A 14,179-nucleotide genomic window follows, 5' to 3' on the forward strand; every position below is an offset into this window, starting at 1 on the left:
TTAAAATTGCCAAGTAGCACATTTATAAATTAAACACAACACAGAGGGCCCGATTTTACCAAAACTTAAATGCATTTGCATGCATTTAAATCGACTTAATGAAGCGCGCCCAACTCTACCACCAAATCCCACTTTACCACCATGCGGCCCAATCCGCGCCCGCGTTTTTAACGACCTGGTAAATAAAAGTCGGAAGCCGGCGCTTCGTCAGTGAGGGTTGGCGAGGAGATAGGCGCGTTGCGTTCGGAGGCTCCCCGGTACTTACGTGTGTCTTGAGTCGCGGCCATTCCGCTGTCCCAGGTCCGTGGCGTCTCTGCGAGTGTGTTGGGGGGAGGGGGGGAGGGGGGGAGGGGGGGATGCTGTTGCTGTGCACGAACTCCGATGTCCAGCACGGGTCCTGCAGTGCAGCTGGATCCTAGCACTGCAGCTCACTTCAGGCTGAAGGCTGAAGATGTGCACACAGTGCAGATAGCACTGCTGCAGCCTTCCAATGTTACATGGGGCTGTGACTGTGTGCTGCATGTGGCTGGGGGGGGCTGGGGAGACTGGGGGTTATGGGGGGGACTGTGGCTGTGTGCAGCATGTGGCTGGGAGGACTGGGGGGCATGGGGGGACTGTGTCTGTGTGCAGCATGTGGCTGGCGGGCATGGGGGGGCCGTGACTGTGTGCTGCATATGGCTGGGGGGACTGGGGGGCATGGGGGGGGTCTGTCACTGGATTGCTGATGCTCAAATGTTCAGAGTTCTGTGGTGAACTTGGCAGAATTGGCCCTGTGGTGGAACTTGGTTGGAAATAAGATTCAAGGAGATTACTACATCTGGGAAACCAACCATAGTGAAAAGAAGCTTGTATTGGCAACTCTTCTCTCACATTCCATGGCAGATGTGCCCCTACTTATGAATGTGACTTGCATGGGCAACGTTGGGTGCAGCTACTCTGCCTCTGGAGCAGCCTTGGATCCTTTGTCATCTTGTTTTCATCTGAACATTGCACAGAATTAGAGGAATCCCCTTTGGAAGATAATGTCAAAGTTATAATCGCAGGGACTAAAAACCTGACAGCCAAAAATCTGGGATAATATTCCAGAACATGGAAGGGGGGATATACATTCTGAAATATTATCCCAGATTTTTGGCTGTCAGGTTTTTAGTCCCTGCGATTATAACTTTGACATTATCTTCCAAAGGGGATTCCTCTAATTCTGTGCAATGTTCAGATGAAAACAAGATGACAAAGGATCCAAGGCTGCTCCAGAGGCAGAGTAGCTGCACCCAACGTTGCCCATGCAAGTTACATTCATAAGTAGGGGCACATCTGCCATGGAATGTGAGAGAAGAGTTGCCAATACAAACTTCTTTTCACTATGGTTGGTTTCCCAGATGTAGTAATCTCCTTGAATCTTATTTCCAACCAAGTTCCACCACGGGGACAATTCTGCCAAGTTCACCACAGGACTCTGAACATTTGAGCATCAACAATCCAGTTACAGATCACAAATGTATTATACAGGTCACTACTTGCTCACTAGGACACTGTAGTTTAATTACCTTTCCCATAGATAATTAGGCAGCACAAAGAGGATGCTACATTATTTGCAGTTTCAAAGGTTTGACAGCAGCAGGGAAGAAGCTGTTGTTGAGTTGGTTGGTACGTGACCTCAGATTTTTGCATCTTTTTCCCAATGGAAGAAGGTGGAAGAGAGAATATCAGGGATGCGTGAGGTCCTTAATTATGCCGACTGCTTTTCCGAGGCAGAGGAAAGTGTAGACAGAGTCAAGGGATGGGAGGCTGGTTTGAGTGATGGACTGGACTTTGTTCACGATCCTTTGTAGTTTCTTGCCAACTTAGCTCAAGCAGGAGCCATACCAAGCTGTGATGCAATCAGAAAGAATGCTTTCTCTGGTGCATCTGTAAAAGTTGGTGAGAGTCGTAGCGGACATGCCAAATTTCCTTCATCTTCTGAGAAAATAGAGGTGTTGGTGGGCTTTCCTAACTATATTGTCAGCATGGGGGCACTAGGACAGGTTGGTGGTGATCTGGACACCTAAAAACCTGAAGCTCTAGACCCTTTCTACTTCGTCCCCATTGATGTAGACAGGGGCATGTTCTCCTCTATGCTTCCTGAGTGCTAATACACTTCCTGTAGAGTGCTAATGATAAATGTAGAGCCATGAGTTTTTATTTGTTCATTGAAAACATATAAAGAAAATGTTATGCAACACTTTGGGCCTTATTTTACCAATCGGAGCCTAAGGGTGGGATCCGGGCGTAATACGGATCCGAGCCCAGAATCCTCTTTCCAGCGCGCCCATACGCGTTTTGCTGGGCCCGGCCCGATGCGCGCTGTCAGCGGTGCTTAGCGCTGGCAGACCGATCTGAGTTGTGAACTGCGCAGGCGCAGTTTGAAAAAAATCCGAAGCAGCGCGCCCGGGCGCGAAATACAAAGCAGCAGAGAGAGCAGAGAGGTGGGGGACGGTCCCTACTTGGACCAACCTCACATTAAGTTGATCTTTTTCTACACTTTAGCCAAGACTGTAACATTGCATTCTGCATTCTTTCCTTTCCTTCTCTATGAACGGTATGCTTTGTCTGTATAGCGCATAAGAAACAATACTTTTCACTATACTAATACATGTGGCAATAATAAATCAAATCAAATCAAATCTACAGTCAACACATAGACTCTTAAATACAAATTATGGTTGTTTTACTCTAGAAACTTTCTGTTTTTCCTAGAGTAGATGCAAAACAATTTTACATTAAAAAGTACCATAATTTGCGGCACGGTAGCACAGTGGTTAGCACTGCTGCTTCACAGCTCCAGGGTCCCGGGTTCGATTCCCGGCTCGGGTCACTGTCTGTGTGGAGTTTGCACATTCTCCTCGTGTCTGCGTGGGTTTCCTCCGGGTGCTCCGGTTTCCTCCCACAGTCCAAAGATGTGCGGGTTAGGTTGATTGGCCAGATTAAAAATTGTCCCTGAGATGCGTAGAGGGATTAGCGGGTAAATATGTGGGGGTAGGGCCTGGGTGGGATTGTGGTCGGTGCAGACTCGATGGGCCGAATGGCCTCCTTCTGCACTGTAGGGTTTCTATGATTTCTATGATGAATTTAATGGTGGTTCCTCCCTATAGGTAGCACAGTGGTTAGCACTGCTACCTCACAGCGCCAGGGACCTGGACTCGATTCCCAGCTTGGGTCACTGTCTGTGTGGAGTTTGCATGTTCTTTCTGTGTCTGCATGGGTTTCCTCTGGGTGCTCCCACAGCCTGAAAGACGTGCTGATTAGGTGCATTAGCCATGCTAAAATTCTCCCTCAGTGTACCCGAAGAGGCACCGGAGAGTGGTGACTAGGGGATTTTCACAATAACTTCATTGCAGTGTTAATGTAAGCCTACTTGTGACTCTAATAAATGAACTTTAAACTTTATATTATGAACCTTCCAGAATACAGTATCACACAAAGCTAGTTGTTTCCATTAGGAATCTCATAAAAGTTGAAAATATTTTAATTTTATATTTACATGAGATAACATAATACCCAAATCATTCAAAAAATGGTGTAGAAATATATTTTTGATACTTGCCAAATCAATAGGAATAAAGGCTGTTACTTGTTTATGGGCATGATGTGATGTTTGATGTGATGTTTGCCGACAAAAGAAGCAGAATTGAAAAGGCTGGCTTTCAGCCACTACAAATATTTGCTGTTATAGGATCTAAATTGGCTCCATGGGCTAAAAATGGGCTAAAATGCTTTTGGGGAGGATCCTGTAAAATCTCCTTGAAGGAGTTGAGATGTTCCTGGAGAAGCATTTATGCATCTATTAGGGAGGTGCGATTTAAGCTTGGGCAACATAAAATTATGCACCATGTGTCTTGGATTCCAGCAACATGGAAAATTGCAGGGTTCTCAGCAATGGCTGAATGCCAAAGGCTTAAGCAAGACAAAGGCATATTTTTACATAATTTGCCAACACTGCCCCCAACTGTGCACTTTCTGGATTGCCCGCCTGGATGAGGTTGTGGCTGTTTCTGCATTTGTAACACTTGGGGCGCGTTGAGAGCCCCTTGGTTCATTTCAACTTTGCTGAATGTAAGTGCAATTTAAACAAGATCTTCAGTTAAATATTGGTTTGCTCCTGCTTTCTGGTACAGGGGTAATGAGTTACAATCTGCCCATGCCTAGTCCCATGTAAACTTTGTTCTGTCCCTTTATTCCATTATTTTAGTGTTCCGGTGAGTTATTTTTAATATTCGTTCACGGGAGGTAGACGTCGTTGGCTGGGCCAGCATTTATTGCCAATCCCTGTAATTGAGCAATGCACAGCAATTCACATTGCTGTGGGTCAGAGTCACATGTAAGTCAGACTAGGTAAGGACGGCAGATTCCTTTCCTAAAGGGCATTAATGAACCAGGTGGGCTCTTACGACAATGGTTTCATTCGACTTTTAATTCCAGATTTTTTTATTGAATTCAAATTTCACCATCAGCCATGGTGGGATTTGAACCCGGGTCCCTGGAAAATTACCATTGGTCCTTGGATAACGAATCCAGTGATAATCCCAATGCGCCACTGCCTCTCCTAGGTTGCTGGCTGGCAGAACATTCAGGAGGCCCAGCAGAATCCATGGCAAGCAAGTATTCCAGCTGGCCTGCACCTTTTCATGGTAGCCTTAACTTCTTAAAAGGGAAGGTGTACTCATTGCAAGAAAACTGTTGCTGATTGTCTCTGCTGGAATCAGCAAGACACCCGGAAAGCTTTCAGGGAACAAGCTAAGAGGTAATTGAAGGATGTGGCAAGGAAAGTTCATGGAGTCTCGCCCTGAGGACCTGGCAGCAGTGTCACAAGGAAGTTCAAGAGCCCATGTGTGTGGTCAAGATCAGTGAGTACATCTTCATGTGACACCTCCTACCCACCAAACTCTCAAACTGCTCACTGTACCACACCACCATCACAAACCCATTAGTAACCTAGAATCATAGAATGGTTACTACCCGGAAGGAGATCACTTGATCCATATAGCCCATGAAGATGGCAGGGAAGGCAGACTGTTTCTAGATAAAGGTGTCGGAAATGCTGACATGACGCTTTGGGCATGGCTGTACACTGATTTCATGTTGGTGGTTCTGGTACACTTTCCTATGACATGTGAGGCCTGCAGAGCAACATGCATGCTGCTAATGGCTAACTGATTCATTGGGAATCCCAGTGCCTTGGCAAAGTCCTGTGCATGATCACCCAGCTTCCCTCTGCTTAGAAACGGAATGATGAATTCCCCTTTCCTCGCTGAGAGGATCTCTATCACCTCATCAGGGATGATGAATAGGTGAATGTCTGGAACATTGCTTGCTCCCACTTGGAAGGAACGGGTGCTTAGCAGCCACTGGCAACATTGTCCCCACCCTTGTGTGAGGATGCGGGTCCTGTCGAAGGAGGTGGTGCAGCTCAGTGACCACATCCTTGATGAATCTCAGATGCCTCAGGCATTGTTCTGACTGAGGAGGATGGAGGATAGGTCTTCCCTGAAAACCCTTTGTGAGTACAGCCTTCTGCCAGAACCTCCCCCCTCTTCCCAATGCTCAGAGCATTTCTCTGCTATGGCAGTTCCATTGCTCTGCCGTGGCAGATTCATTTACAATTGTTGCAGCCTTGTTATGCGGACAGACCATAATTCCCCTCTGTGTTCTCTGTCCGGATGCAACAATACACCCTTCCAAATCTGGCAGCTCACCAGATCACCTCCAAGGACATAGATCAGTAATTCAACAAACATTGCCAGGGTAACAAATCAAAACCACCTCGCCTACAATTTGGATGGCCAGTCTTTTAAATACCACTAGTTGGTGGGAGGGTGGGATGGGGGGGATCACTCATGCAGCTGCAAGCTTGATTAACACTGAGCGTTCGCTGGATCTGTGAAATCCAATTTTGCAGAACGGGCATCAAATCAGCTCGAGAGGTTGATTTTTGCCACAATCTGCCCATTCTCACAAATACTGACTGAAGCACACATGCCACAACCGTGGCTAGCATCTGCCCCAGCATTGGGCATCACACACACACACACACCGCATCAGAAATAGGGCGGCATGGAGGGAGCACTGCTCTCTCACAGGGTCCCTGGTTCGATTCCCGGCTTGGGTCACTGTCTGTGCAGAACCTGCACCTTCTCCCCGTGTCTGCATGGGTTCCCTCTGGTTTCTTCCCACTGTCTGAAAGACGTGCTGGTTAAATGCATTGGCCATGCTAAATTCTCTCTCAGTGTACCTGAACAGGCGCTGGAGTGCGGTAACTCGGGGATTTTCACAGTAACTTCATGCAAGGTGTTAATGTCAGCCTACTTGTGACTAACTAACTTTAACTTTGGAAGCACTGCACATTTTTACATCAGAAGTTTCCCAATTTCAAAGCACTTGTGTTCTAATGATGAATCAGTGAGTTTTGTTAACTCCAGGATAATGTCTTGCCCCTTGTTCTCCTTTCTTAATCTCATTCTGTCTCTGTAAAGCACTTTGAGATTTGTTTTCACATTAAAGGCACGCGAGAAACACAAGCCACTGTTGTGTAACATTATGGGCAAAGAACCTCAATGGGTTGTAATGTGCGGTGACAGTGTAACTAAGATCACAAAGACTACGCAGCTTATTGCTTGTATATAAGACGTGAATGTGAGAAAGGTGTCTGAGAAGAGCTTCACAAGGACATTTATGATGCTGCTGCAAATTGCATCTAAAACAATTCTCCCTAGCTGAGCACATTTGTCATAATTTCAATTTTGTTCATAGATGCACAAGTTCTTTTACACTGAAGGAAGAAGGAATGAATAAACAAACAGAGTTCGCAGGGTCAGAATTAAATTTTCTGATTCCTTGTGATTACTCCTGGTTCAATGCTTAGCATGTTATTATCATTCTGTACATCATGATGAATGTCAATGTAGAGATTCTGTTCTGTATTATTGGTCTGCGTATATGTTATCATCAATTTAAAAACAATTAAGAAATTAAACTATTTTTACATTGTGAATCTTGGTAGAAAACATAAGGAAAAAATCATGAAAGGAAAAGTAGGATTTCCAGACAAATCGAGGTTCCTGTAATGACAGTGTTGCCTCATAGTATCAGGGGCCCAGGTTCAATTCTGGTTTGTGCTACAGTTTCTTCCCACAGTCCAAAGATGTGCATGTTAGATGGATCAGGCCATGCTAAATCACCTCTTAGTGTCCCAAGATGCGTAGGTAGGGGGATTAGTGGGATAAATGTGTGGGGTTAAGGCAATGGGGTGGGGGGGGGGGGTGGGCCTGGGTAAGATGCTCTGTTGGACAGTCGGTGCAGATTTGATGGGCTGAATGACCTCCTTATGCACTGTGGGGATTCTATGATTCTATGACATATTCTAACATAAGCCTCTGGTATCCAAAAATAATTTAATATTCTGATCCTGTACCCATATAGAACTGGGATCATTTCAAAATAATATAATTTGAATCTCAATTGATGCACTTCCTTTTTCCGAATGGTATGGTATGAAATTTCTGCTCGTCAGATAACAACAACTCGCATTTTATATAGCATCTTTTAAAAATGTCCCAAAACATTGGTCACAGGGGCAATCGTGAAACAAAGTTTGACTCCAATAAGGTGATATTAGGCCAAGCAACCAAAAGCTTGTTCAAGGAGCTGATGAGTGTGATTTTGCCACTGTCTTTCTGTTTAGGTTTATTTATTAGTGTCACAAGTAGGCTTACATTAACACTGCAACGAAGTTACTGTGAAAATTCCCTAGTCGCCACGCTCCGGCGCCTGTTCGGGTACACTGAGGAAGAATTTAGCATGGCCAATGCACCTAGCCAGCACATCTTTCGGACTGTGAGAGGAAACCGGAGCACCCGGAGGAAACCCACGCAGACATGGGGAGAACGTGCAGACTCCACACAGTGACCCAAACCGTGAAGCAAACCCAGGTCCCTGGCGCTGTGAGGCAGCAGTGCTAACCACTGTTTACCAGGCCACACACAAAGTTCAAAGACAGTTCAAAATCTGAATAACAAGTTCTACATTAAGATCAAATTCAAGTTAAACTAAAATGGTCAAAAAGGATTTTGATACCACTTATTGTTTTCTGGTAAATCTTTTGTTAAATTGATTTTGTTAGTTCAACTTTCTCATGTAAATTTAACATTGGAAAAGTTTGTTTTGTTCTGAATTGTTAGTTACGCAACTTGTATTTTCATCATGTCTTTTTAAAGTTATTTTCTGGAAGGAATTACATTAAATTAATAGTTATATTCTTATTTTTCACTCCATCATGCCAATGGCCTGTAAAACATTAAACATTCTGACGATTCTGCTCCCCTAAAATCATAAAGGCACTTCGTCCCTTACTTGGGGGCTTGTCTGATTCAAGTCATCTCTAGAATTGATTGAATTGGTTTTATATCCAATCTTTTTTATTAAATGTTAAGTCATACAGAAATTCTTGATGAGACTCAAAGGACAAAGATATGGAAAGAAATTGGATGCAGAACAGAACACCCAAATCTATTATAAATAATGAAAGTAAATGTTTTAAGGCAAGTGCAATTTTATAATGGCTAATAATAATCGTAACTCAATATGGCCTCAAGCCCAACGCGCTTCCATTAGTCAATAGCTACACTCCTTAATCTGGTACTCGCAATAATACAAATTAACATCCACTTCATTCTGAATAAGTTTGACCCGGAGGCTAATGCTTGACGCAGGCTAATATCTACTAACATCCTATTTCAGATAGTCCTGAATTAAGACCCTTTTGTCTTCCGTTATCTCTTCATCTAATTAAACTGGCGCTAACACTTTATATAATTTCCCCACTTCTCCTCCCAGAAGGCTTCATGCTAGGGACTTAAAATCAGCCGTAGACCACTGTTGTCATGTTACCTCAAGATAAGTTTTAAGGTTTTTGAAAACAGTTTCCTTCCTCTAGGATGGCAAGGAAATGGCAAGTCCCACGGAGTAAACCTTTGCTTTTTATTGTGCAGTTCATCATATTTACTTCAGGATTTGATAGATTCTCAATGCCTGCTCCTTTGATGGCTCAAATGTTCAAACGCAGGGGCACTCAATTCTGCTTTTAGTCTGTATCAAATGCTGACATGCTTCACTATTCCGCCTTCAACTTGACTTCCAAGATGAAGGTTTAGCACCTCGCCACTTCAAAACTCACGGAATATCTAGAGAATGAGATCAAACTGTATACTGAATTTACTGTTTCCTTTCTCCTAATCCTGCTGTGCTTTGGGAGGCTGAGAAAGTTACTGACAAGGAAGTATCATTAACTTTGCCTCGACAAAGTTGAAATGGAACAGAGAGGAACAATGAACAAGAAAAGAAACTCGCAGACTATATAAAGAGTCTTGCCTCCTCAGACAACCTAAATCTAAATCACATGTTTGAAACTTCTCAAAAAGTTCATTATTGGGAAAATGATGATGACCATCTGCCACCATTTTAAAAAGCCTTGAACTGACCTTGTCTTAGCATGCAAGAATTTCTGCCTTGTGAGCCAGAAATTCCTGAAACTGTGCCACTTTCAGCAAGGTCCGAAGATGACAGAAAACACTGAGGCATTAAGTTAACTACAGGACGTGTAGCTATTTTGTAAACATCAATATCTTGTGCAATTTTTCTTACAGCTGGTTAAGAATTTTACTTATTTGATGCATTTTGGAAGAAATAATGTAGGGAGGAGTTATACAATAAATGGCAGAGTCATCAGGAGTATAGAAACACAGAGGGACCTAGGTGTGCAAGTCCACAAATCCTTGAAGGTGGCAACACAGGTGGAAAAGGTGGTGAAGAAGGCATATGGTATGCTTGCCTTTATAGGACGGGGTATAGAGTATAAAAGCTGGAGTCTGATGATGCAGCTGTATAGAACGCTGGTTAGGCCACATTTGGAATACTGTGTCCAGTTCTGGTCGCCGCACTACCAGAAGGACGTGGAGGCGTTAGAGAGAGTGCAGAGAAGGTTTACCAGGATGTTGCCTGGTATGGAGGGTCTTAGCTATGAGGAGAGATTGGGTAAACTGGGGTTGTTCTCCCTGGAAAGACGGAGAATGAGGGGAGATCTAATAGAGGTGTACAAGATTATGAAGGGGATAGATAGGGTGAACGGTGGGAAGCTTTTTCCCAGATCAGAAGTGACGTTCACGAGGGGTCACGGGCTCAAGGTGAGAGGGGCGAAGTATAACTCAGATATTAGAGGGATGTTTTTTACACAGAGGGTGGTGGGGGCCTGGAATGCGCTGCCAAGTAGGGTGGTGGAGGCAGGCACGCTGACATCGTTTAAGACTTACCTGGATAGTCACATGAGCAGCCTGGGAATGGAGGGATACAAACGATTGGTCTAGTTGGACCAAGGAGCGGCACAGGCTTGGAGGGCCGAAGGGCCTGTTTCCTGTGCTGTACCGTTCTTTGTTCTTTGTTCTTTGTTTAAATTTATTTATTAGTGTCACAAGTAGGCTTACATTAACACTGCAATGAAGTGCAATGAAGTCAACCAGTCTCCCATGCATTGACGCTGTCTTCACTTCCCGCTGTCTCGGCAAAGCAGCCAGCATAATTAAGGATCCTACGCATCCCGGACATTCTCTCTTCCACCTTCTTCCTTCAGGAAAAAGATACAAAAGTCTGAGGTCACGTACCAACCGACTCAAGAATAGCTTCTTCTTTGCTACTGTCAGACTTTTGAATGGACTTACCTTGCATTAAGTTGATCTTTCTGGACACCCTAGCTATGACTGTAACGCTACATTCTGCACTCTCTCATTTCCTTCTCTATGAATGGTATGTTTTGTCTGTATAGCGTGCAAGAAACAATACTTTTCACTGTATGTTAATACATGTGATAATAATAAATCAAATCAAATCAAAAGCTACTGTGAAAATCCCCCAGTCGCCACACTTGGGATCCATGTTCTCATTGTAAAGGATAAGAATGAGATTGATTTGAATCTTTGGCAACCTCAGAAACAGAACCTATGTTATCCCATATTGAATAATGTTCAAGGTGCTTTAGTCCTGTGAGAAGTCTGAGCTCCGGAAACATATTCTAATGCACAAACATAAGCATGTTCCTTCATATTTTGTTTAGAGCGCTGTCGTCAAAGAGAACAGATCCAGTATTGGTCTTGGGTCACCTAATCAATGACGCACCGTGGGCGAGATTCTCTGATCTCCGCTCAGCATTTTTCTCGGCAGTGGGATCCTCTGGTCCCGTTGTTGTCAGTGAGAATTCCCAGTGAAGGTACACCATGCCGCTAGGAAATGTTTGACAGGGGGTGCACTGCCAGTGGGACCAGAGAATCCCACCAGCGTGAATGGTTGGAGAATTCGGCCCATGTATCCATTTTCTAAATGATGTTGGTGACCTGCACTGTTATCTTCACCTCAATTTCTTTTCTCAGTAAAAATAATCTATCCACTCTTATATCTCAGACAAACATGCAAAATAAGGGCACATTCAGCTCCTTAAGCCTGCTCTGCCATTCAATAGGTCATTCAACCGCTTCAGCCTGTTCCACCATTCAATGAGATCATGGCTGATCTGTTTCTAGTTTGAGTTACACTTTCCCATCTACCCCCGATAACCTTTCATCCCGTTGCCTGACAAGAATCTATCTACCCCACCTTAAAAATATTCAATGACCACACCTCCACAACCTGCTGAGGCAGAGATTTCTAAAGTCACGCAACCCTCTGAGAGAAAACAAATCTCCCCATCTCTGTCCTAGAAAGGTGACCCCCAATTTTAAAACAGTACCCGCTAGTTCTGGACTCATCTACAATAGGAAACAACATTCCCAAGTCCACCTTGTCAAGACCATTCAGGATCTTCTATATGTTAATCAAGTCACCCCTCACTCTTCTAAACCCTAGTAGAGATACACCCAGCCTGTCCGCCCTATCCTTGCAAGACAACCTGTGTATTCCAGGTAACAATAGCAAACCTACTCTGAACCGCCTCCAACGTATTTACATCCTTCCTTAAATAAGGAGATCAAAATTGCACACAGTTTTCAAGTCTCACCAATGCCCCATATAAGCATAATATTCTTACTTCTGTGTTCAATTCTCATAATAAACGATAGCATTCCATTAACCTTCTTGATTACATGCTATACCTGCATTCTAGATCTGCTGTGGTGGCTGAACTTGCAAGTAAATCATTACAAACCGTGCTAATGTAAAATATAAGGGTATCCTAAAACCCAGAAGGGTAATTTGGAAGACTGGTTCATAGTGATATTCTTTTGGTATTATGTGAGGAAGGAAGTACAACCCAGTGAAGAAACAGTTCAGTCGTTGTGTAAACAATTAATAAAGAATATTTATTAAATTAAAAGAAAAGCAAAAACACACACAACAAGAAGGACTATAATACTCTACGACTTAAAGATACTGATGGCTATATACACATCATTTTACATTAAACTATCCCTGCGTATATATTCTTGGTGGCGCCGTGCTTAGCACTGCTGCCCCACAGCACCAGGGATCTGGGTTCGATTCCCGGCTTGGGTCACTGTCAGTGCGGACTCTGCATGTTCTCCCCATGTCTGCATGGGTTTCCTCCAGGTGCTCTGGTTTCCTTCCACAGTCTGAAAGACGTGCTAAATTCTCCCTCAGTGTTCCCAAACAGGCGCCGGAGTGTGGCGACTTGGGGATTTTTACAGTAACTTCATTGTAGGGTTAATGTAATCATACTTGTGACACTAATAAATAATAACCATGCTAAATTGATCAATAGTGTCAGAGGGATCAGCAGGATAAATACACAGGGCCATGGGGATAGGGCCTGGGTGGGATTGTTGTCGGTGCAGACTCGATGGGCTGAATGGCTTCCTTCTGCACCATAGGGATTCTATGATTCTATGGGGCGGCATGGTGGCACAGTGGTTAGCACTGCTGCCTCACAGCGCCAGAGACCCGGGTTTGATTCCCGGCTTGGGTCACTGTCTGTGTGGAATTTGCACATTCTCCCGGTGTCAGTGTGGGTTTGCTCCGGGTGCTTCGGTTTCTTCCCACAGTTCAAAGATGTGTCGGTTGGGTGGATTGGCCATGCTAAATTGCCTCTTATCATCAGGGGGACTAGCTAGGGTAAATGCATGGGGATAGGGCCGAGATTGTGGTCGGTGCAGACTTGGTCGGCTGAATAGCTTCCTTCTGCACTGTAGGATTCTATGATTCTATCATACCAAAGATGTGTGGGTTAGTGGCAGGGCGTTCGCAGGGTAAATATGTGGGGTTATGGGGATAGGGCCGCGGAGGGATTGTAATTGGTGCAGACTCGATGGGCCAGATGGCCTCTTTCTGCACTGTAGGGATTCTATGATCCTGAAAATTAGGTGTGCCGTAAAAAAGGCTTTGACCTATGAACCAACTTATAGTCATCAGCCAGCTCTGTGGCTTGTCTTACAGTTTTAACTCTTTGTTCCTCCACTTGAGTTCTTATCACTGCAGGTAAGGAATCTTTAAATTCTTCCAACAGAATAGGTTTCTTCCATTTTTAATGGTCTCACCCGCCAATCAAAATTACTTTGTTTAACCCTTTCAAATTCAATATAACAGTCCAGATTGTTTTCTTACATTTTGAAACTTTTGTCCGTACACCTCTGATATTAACTCATAAGCACTCAATATGGCTTTCTTCACTGCATCATACCGCCCAAACCTTTCCTCTGACAAAGATGCATAGACTTCACTAGCTCCACCTACAAATTTATCTCTAAAAGCAGTGTCCAAATATCTTACATCCATTTCATTTATCTGCTTCTTTTCTTAAAGGAGTTAAAAAATCTCTCAATGTCCTGTTTGTCAAATTTTGGGAGTGCCAGCACAAATCAAAACAGCTCTCCACTGGGTTCATGTCTGGAACTACTTCTTTCCTCTACCTGCTCTGGTCTCTCTATTCCCACTGCCAGCACTTGAAGTTGAAATTCTCTCTCTCTCTCTCTCTCCCCTTACGCCTCTCTGCTATCGCTAACTTTTGCACTTCCATTTCCTTTGAAAACCTCTCTCTTTTTCTTGTCTTTCTTTTTCTTGCATTTCCAGTTCAAGTTTTTTCGTTTCTATTTCTTTCTCTTTTTCCTTTTCTTTTCCTTGCATTTCTACTCTCTCCATTTCTAGTTGTAAT

The sequence above is a fragment of the Mustelus asterias genome, chromosome 20 (genome assembly GCF_964213995.1).
Source record: "Mustelus asterias chromosome 20, sMusAst1.hap1.1, whole genome shotgun sequence".
NCBI classification, from domain to species: Eukaryota; Metazoa; Chordata; class Chondrichthyes; order Carcharhiniformes; family Triakidae; genus Mustelus; species Mustelus asterias.